General features: G+C 38.9%; 1 pseudogene across 1 annotated transcript; it reads left to right on the top strand.

Annotated features, from left to right (window-relative positions):
* The first annotated feature begins 4448 nt into the window (after positions 1-4448).
* LOC137730473 (AT-hook motif nuclear-localized protein 20 pseudogene) lies at positions 4449-6363 on the top strand (annotated as a pseudogene). Its single transcript, XR_015957556.1, has one exon. The product of XR_015957556.1 is annotated as an AT-hook motif nuclear-localized protein 20 pseudogene (transcript).
* The last annotated feature ends 501 nt before the right edge of the window (positions 6364-6864 follow it).

The raw sequence follows: 6864 nt of genomic DNA, 5'->3' as shown, positions 1-6864 counted from the left end.
TCTTATTATTAGATCCAGTTCGTATTTTAAATTATTATGCCTTGGCCCACCCTGCTCCATATTATTTTCAAATAGGCCCGGTCCTGTGCCTTCCCCTAGTATTATCTAATGGGTTATATATTGACAATTATCTTGAAAGTGCTTGGGGATCAAGATTGGCTTTTGGATGGAGTTTGAATTAATCGTATAATAGGATTAATCCTAGTTTGAGTCAAAGCAGGCGAGGCCTAATGATGATGGAGTTTCAGCTGAGAATAAATCCGAGTATATATTCAGAAAATATGGTGAGGAATTGGAATTTTATCAGAATTTTACCACTCGGCAGGCTTGGGCATTAAGGAATTCGTCCCTATAAATAGAAGTGGTTTTGCAACGTAGAAAGCCCCTTTAACTCAAGAAACAACTCAATGCTCTAAATGAAAACCCTCGCCCTACGAGAAACCTTCTCACAACTCTAAGAAAAAAAAATACTAACTATTCTAACCTTCTCGTCAACACACCTTCAGTTTGGATTAGTAGCACTTTGTGGGCAAATGACGACATCTTCAATTTGGAATAACAACATTGTTTTTGGTCGATTGGTTATCTATCCATGTCTTAGCTGATGAAGAGTTTCTAATTCTTTTGCCTAAACAGGTCACTTGATTAGTTTCCTAGCAAAGTGAGGTGTTACCAAATTACTTCGTGTTCAACACATTGAAGGTTGAACCATTTATTGAACTTCGCAGTGATCTAGTAACCTTGTTGTCAGGTTCTAGAACCCAATGCCAAGACGCAATCCTTCCTCGGCCTTGTCTTTAGGTTCTAGAAGTTAGAAGCACATTCGGCACCACCACCACATCTATTCTACTCGCCTGAACGAGCTTGGTTGTGAGGTGGCACATCCACATTCACAAGAAAAACGTAGTTAACTCATAGTTACTTAGCCTATGCGCCACATACGCTTTGTAATTTTTAAGGTCAATATTTGGAATGCTCGATGTGACCCGATAATAAAACTATAAAGTTCACATGATATTTCAATATTTAGTCCAGCTCAATTCAGCCGATTCGATGAGATCCAAGTGCAACTGGAGGAACACATTCAATACTGCGAGGAGAATAAAAGAGCATGGGAAGTGAAAAAATTTCTTCATGTCATGAAAAGATGCGAAAATCCTTCGCCCGCATATTGAAAATGAAACTCTAATTACCCTACAAGAATAATGGGTAAAAGAGGACAGAGCCCGCTTTAATACGTGGCTCGATGAGAAAGACTTCCCTTACGTTTCTGCATAGAAATTAGTTCCATTAGAATTTAGAAGTGTGGTTCGATCAAAAGGCTAGGGGGCAATTTTTTGCTTCGACCCCAATCAAGCCTTGGCCTAAGAAGTTTGTCAATTCGGCTGGGGAAGAAATGATGCCACCTATTCTTTCTTCTAAGTCCAAAAATTTGGTTGGCCTATAAGAAGAAATTGAAGTCTCTAAGCCAACTGTAAAAATTGATTCAGACAATGATTTGTCAGAGGCATGTTCCAATGAATAACAAAATTCCTTGTTATTACGCATTGGGTCTGTAACAAAATTTATTGAAGACAATGATACATGGTCTGGGCTTGAAGTAAAGCATCATTGTCCTCCTCTTAATCATAGTTAAGCCACTGTTGTTTTCAGCAAAATGTTATTTTCTTAATTATTTGACTGTTTAGGCCGATACTTGAGCATAGAAGGAGGCAACAAACCGCTGTTTGCAGTGAGAAAAAATGAAGTAGAAAATAGTGCAATTTTATGGTCACCCATTACATTCAGTAAGCCTTCATGTAAAATAGTTGGTTGATTCGGCTGAAAATTTCATATCTAATTCGGCCAAAAGACCATATTTACGTTAATTCGGCCAAAAAGTTCATATTTAACTTTATGCCTAATTCCACTGAAACAATTTATGTGATTGTCTCACCGAACATCAGAAATTTCATTCGACTGCAAAAGACGATATTTCATAAAAATATAGATGTTTTGTTCGGTGATCAGCTAGACAAGATTACTTTCCTTGACCATTCGACATGTGGGTCTAAGCTCAAAGAAACTGGGAAGGCAATGCTTATATATCCGATTTTGCACTCGGCCCATAGGTTTGGAGCCGCCAGATTAAAAGAAGATCAAGATGATTTTTAATAACTTTCTTAGATATTATTATGGTTTTGATAATCATAGTATTATTTGAGGGGTTATTGACAATCATCTTGAAAGTGCATCAGGATCAAGATTGGCTTTTGGATGGTGTATGAATTAATTGTACAACAGGACTCGGTTCAAAGTCTTAGTTGGAGTCGAAGAAGGCGAGACCTAATAGAGTTCCTTTGAGAATAATTTCGAGTATATTCAAAGCATATGTTGAGAAATTAGAATATGATCAGAATTTTAGGACTTGGCAGACTTGGGCATCAATGTAGAAAGCCTCCTTCAACTTAACAAACAACTTACACGCTCTACGCAAAACCCTTTTGTCACCCTAGAGAAAAATAATAACTATCCTAATCCTCTCGTCAACACACCTTCAAATTGAATTAAAAGCACTGTGTTCGGAACCGGCAACATTTTCAGTTTAGATAAACATCATTAGAGTAGTAGAATCAAGTGGTCGAGAAGCATCTTCAGTTTGGATTAACAAAACTGCTTCTAATCAGTTGGTTATTTATCCAAGTCTCGGCTGGCGAAGAGTTTCCAATTCTTCTTTCCTAAAGAGGTCACTTCATTAGCTTCCCAGGGAAGTGAGGTGTTACTAGTTTACTTTGTTTCGGCACATTGAAAGCCGAACCATTTATTGAACTTTGCAGTGATCTAACAACCCTGCCTTTATGTTCTAGAACCCAAGGCCATGACACATTCTTTCCTTGACCATAGTCATTCATGTGTAGAAGTCAGTAGTGCATTCAATAGTTAACTCATAGTTAACTCATAGTCATTCATGTGTAGAAGTCAGTAGTGCATTCGGTTGCGAGTTGGCACATCCGGATATACAAAAGGACGTAGTTAACTCATAGTTACTTGGCTTGCGTGTCACGTAGGTTTTATAATTTTTAGAGTCAACGGGGTTCAACAATTAAAGTTGAGCGTGTTTTAAGGAATTTTTAGTTTTGATCTATTTTCCGAGTAATTTATGCAACTCTATGCGACACTTTAACTAGTGGAGGAGTTATAGAACTCAATGCAATTGCATAGATATTTTTAGTTTTGATATAATTTCTGAGTAATTGATGAAACTCAATTTGAGTTTGTTGTGTCTCTCTAGGAGATTTTAATCAGCTTTTAGTGTGGATCTACCTCTTATGCCGTTATGCAACCAATTTATCTTGGTGGCTAAAGTAGGTCTGTTTTTTTTTTTTTTTTTTTTTTTTTTTTTGGCTGAATGGTTTTCTTCATATCATTTTAGCTTTGCAGTCGATTGGGTTGATTATGTTGGATCGTTCAATCAGAAGGTTTTGCCCATATTCAGTGTCAAATTTCCTCTTTGTATTGACGTCTCTTGCAATTAGGGCAAAGTACCATTTGTTTTTCATGTTATATTCATTGGACATTGTAATTCTTTAGAATAAATATTATATCGTTCTTAAAACAGAGGACTTTGGTGATCATATTTTCTGATCAAATAGAAAAGAACGCGTTAAGAGAAATCCAATCTTCACTTTGAGGAAGGCGATGGTAATTCCGTTCCTTAGGGGCAATAACAGTTATCAATTTATCCGTTCAAATACAATGCATGTTGGGTCACGCCAGGCTTATCAAGATGTGAGGTTTTATCTCTCAAAGTCTTTGATATTGTAATTTTTTGCGGGACTTGTTTGATCTACATTTATGACTTGTATTGAGTCACACAACCCCAATACTTTGATTTTAGAAAAGTTGCACAATAGGAGTCAAATAATTAATTTTTTTCTTTAGTTTTGGTCAAAGAGGGACAAATAACGAATTTATGGATTATAATATTATCCTTATTTCTTAAAAAATAATCATATGAATACCATCCTTTTTCTGTTTGTGTGTCTAACAAAAGAAAACATGGGTTACGATCTATTTTAGGAAAAAAAAAGACTGTACATTAAAACTGGAAAAAGGAAGGCCATGGGGAAAGGTTGTGAGCATCTGGTAGTAACAAGTAGCAGTAGTAGTAGCTAGAGCAACACCATCCATCAACAGATCCTTCACTCTCAGTCCTCCCCAGCCTTTCTTAGTACTGTAAGGCACACGGACACACACTCACAGACAAAACACACAATTAGGGGTGATTGACATGTATGTTGGGCCCAAGACAACGACGTGATCATGGCCACCTCCCCACGCGCACGCGACCCCACGAAACCCTAACCCTTCCCAAGACCCCTCCTTCTCTTCCTTCTCCTCCAAAAAAAAGCACCCGCCAGCCACCAAACTAATCTTCTTCTTTTATATATATAGACAAAGAAAGAGAGAGAGAGAGAGAGAGATCAAGAGAGATCGAGGGAAAGAAAAAAAGGGTATAACCTCCCTCAGCTCCCCAAATCATAACAGAGCTTTGCTTATTAAACACCAAACCCCATAAACACTTTGTAATTTTGAATTAGTTTTCTCTACTTATATATTTTTATATATACTCATTTAATTTCGTTTCAGTCTTTTCCTTCTGCGAGCTAGTATTAGTATTACTGCGCTTTCTTAATTTTATTCAATATTCTCTCTTTCTTCTTTGTTAATTGATTCTATCAATCAAGCTTACGGATTTTTGCATCTGTTCCTTATTCTCTCCACTAATCTCATCTCACCACTTCTCCATCGTCTCCATCGTCTCCATCGTCTGATCATCTAATTTGGCCTACACTTCATCACCTGTGTAACTCAATCTCTAATGGGTTCCTCACATCACCAATTAATTCAATCTAATTCTCTCTCTTCTCCCCAAGTTCTCTGATCAACTTCTACTACTCTCTTCAACTAGGTTGCCCAAGCTTCCTTTGCTTCTTGTTTTTCCTCTTTTTTTTATTTTATTTTTATTTTTATTTGTCTTGATGAGCTGTTTGCATCATACAGCTTTGACTTGGTGATCTCAAACTGTGAAACAAGTTAAATAGGGCAAATTGACGAGCTTGTCTTTATATAGTCTTCTTTAGTTTTAATTTCCTCCTTGTTATACTTTCCCTGAATTTGATCATCAATTGCCACTCTGGCGAACCCCTGGTGGAATGGTAATTTGGGGCTACCGGGCATGGACCCGGTAGCCACCAATTCACCAACGCTGAACAAGCAGCGCGGCCTTGAAATCTCCATAAACGAAAACAGCGGCAGAGACGAAGATGACGACAGAGACCATACTGAGCCCAAAGAAGGTGCGGTCGAGATTGGATCCCGCCGGCCAAGAGGCCGCCCTCCAGGATCCAAAAACAAGCCCAAACCTCCCATCTTCATCACCCAGGACAGCCCCAACTCCCTCCGCAGCCATGTCATGGAGGTGGCCAGCGGCACTGACGTGGCGGAGAGCGTGGCGCAGTTTGCTAGGCGGCGGCAGCGAGGCATGTGTATTCTTAGCGGGAGTGGCTCAGTCACCAACGTAACCCTCAGACAACCTGCGGCTCCAGGAGCTGTGGTGGCGCTTCATGGGCGGTTTGAGATTTTGTCTCTGAGTGGGGCGTTCCTTCCTGGTCCCGCCCTTCCCGGGTCTACTGGGCTGACGGTTTACTTAGCCGGCGGGCAGGGGCAAGTGGTTGGGGGCAGTGTGATGGGGTCACTAGTGGCAGCAGGGCCAGTGATGGTGGTGGCAGCAACATTTGCAAATGCTACTTATGAGAGGTTGCCTCTTGAGGAGGATGAGGAGGGTGAAGGAGGTGGAGGAGGCCATAATAATGGAGGTTCCCCAACTGGTGGTGGGAGCAGTGGAACCCAGTTGGGGAGTGGGGGGCATCATCAGCAGCAGCAGCAACTCCCTGATCCTTCATCTGGACTTCCAAATATTTTCAGCCATCATCTGCCTCCAAATCTGATCCCTAATGGTGGCCATGGACAGCTTGGGCATGAGGCTTATGCTAATTGGGCGCATTCAAGACTACCTTTCTAGAAAAAGTGAGAAGAAACTGAAGAGGTGGGAGGATTTGTACTTTGTTGTATTGAAATATAAATTTTACAAACAAGATTAAAAAGTGAGAGATGTGAATTAAGATCTTAAAGATGGACAGAAACTTTGGGGGTGTGTTTCTGTGGATGTTACAATATAAAATCTGGCTTAGCTTTATTTTCTTTGAGTTTAATTTGCTGCCTTTTGAGATGTTCAGTTTGCAAGGGAAAAAAAAAGTTGATGTCTAGTTTCCAATTGGGTTTCTGACTTAATTCAGTTATGCTACTAATTAATTGTTCATATACAGGTGTGTTATTATATTTAATTTCTTATTGTGTAATTCTTCTTGGTGGAGAATTTTGGTTCGATCTAATTTTTTAATGATGTGCCAATGATTCATAGTTTATCATGATATGATGGACTGGACTTGGATGATATGATGAGTTTTTTTTACTCTGCAGCTAATTAATGCACATAGTTTCTGTATTCTTCTTAAATTTTACACCTCAAATTTGCTCCCAACATGCAGGAATCAAATTAGCAGCAACATTTTGTCACCTAACTTTTTATTTGGTTTTTTTCCCTTGTTTTTAGGGTTTAGGGTTAAAAGTTAAAACGGGTTAGTCGTATAATTAACGAACTGAATTCAAAAATATAGTTGCCATTCTGCAGAGAAAGTGTGGGTTTGAGTGAAGAAAAACAGGGTTTGGCCTTCTCTTTTGAATAAAATAACAATAAAATAACTTTCTGTTTCGCCAAGATGAATCAATGATCGTCCAGGTCTATTTTTGATTTTATCATCA

This window comes from Pyrus communis, chromosome 16 (genome assembly GCF_041283825.1).
Source record: "Pyrus communis isolate YQ-2024b chromosome 16, ASM4128382v1, whole genome shotgun sequence".
NCBI classification, from domain to species: domain Eukaryota; kingdom Viridiplantae; phylum Streptophyta; class Magnoliopsida; order Rosales; family Rosaceae; genus Pyrus; species Pyrus communis.
The sequence above is the reverse complement of the archived record's forward strand: the minus strand, read 5'-3'. Positions and strand labels throughout refer to the sequence as shown.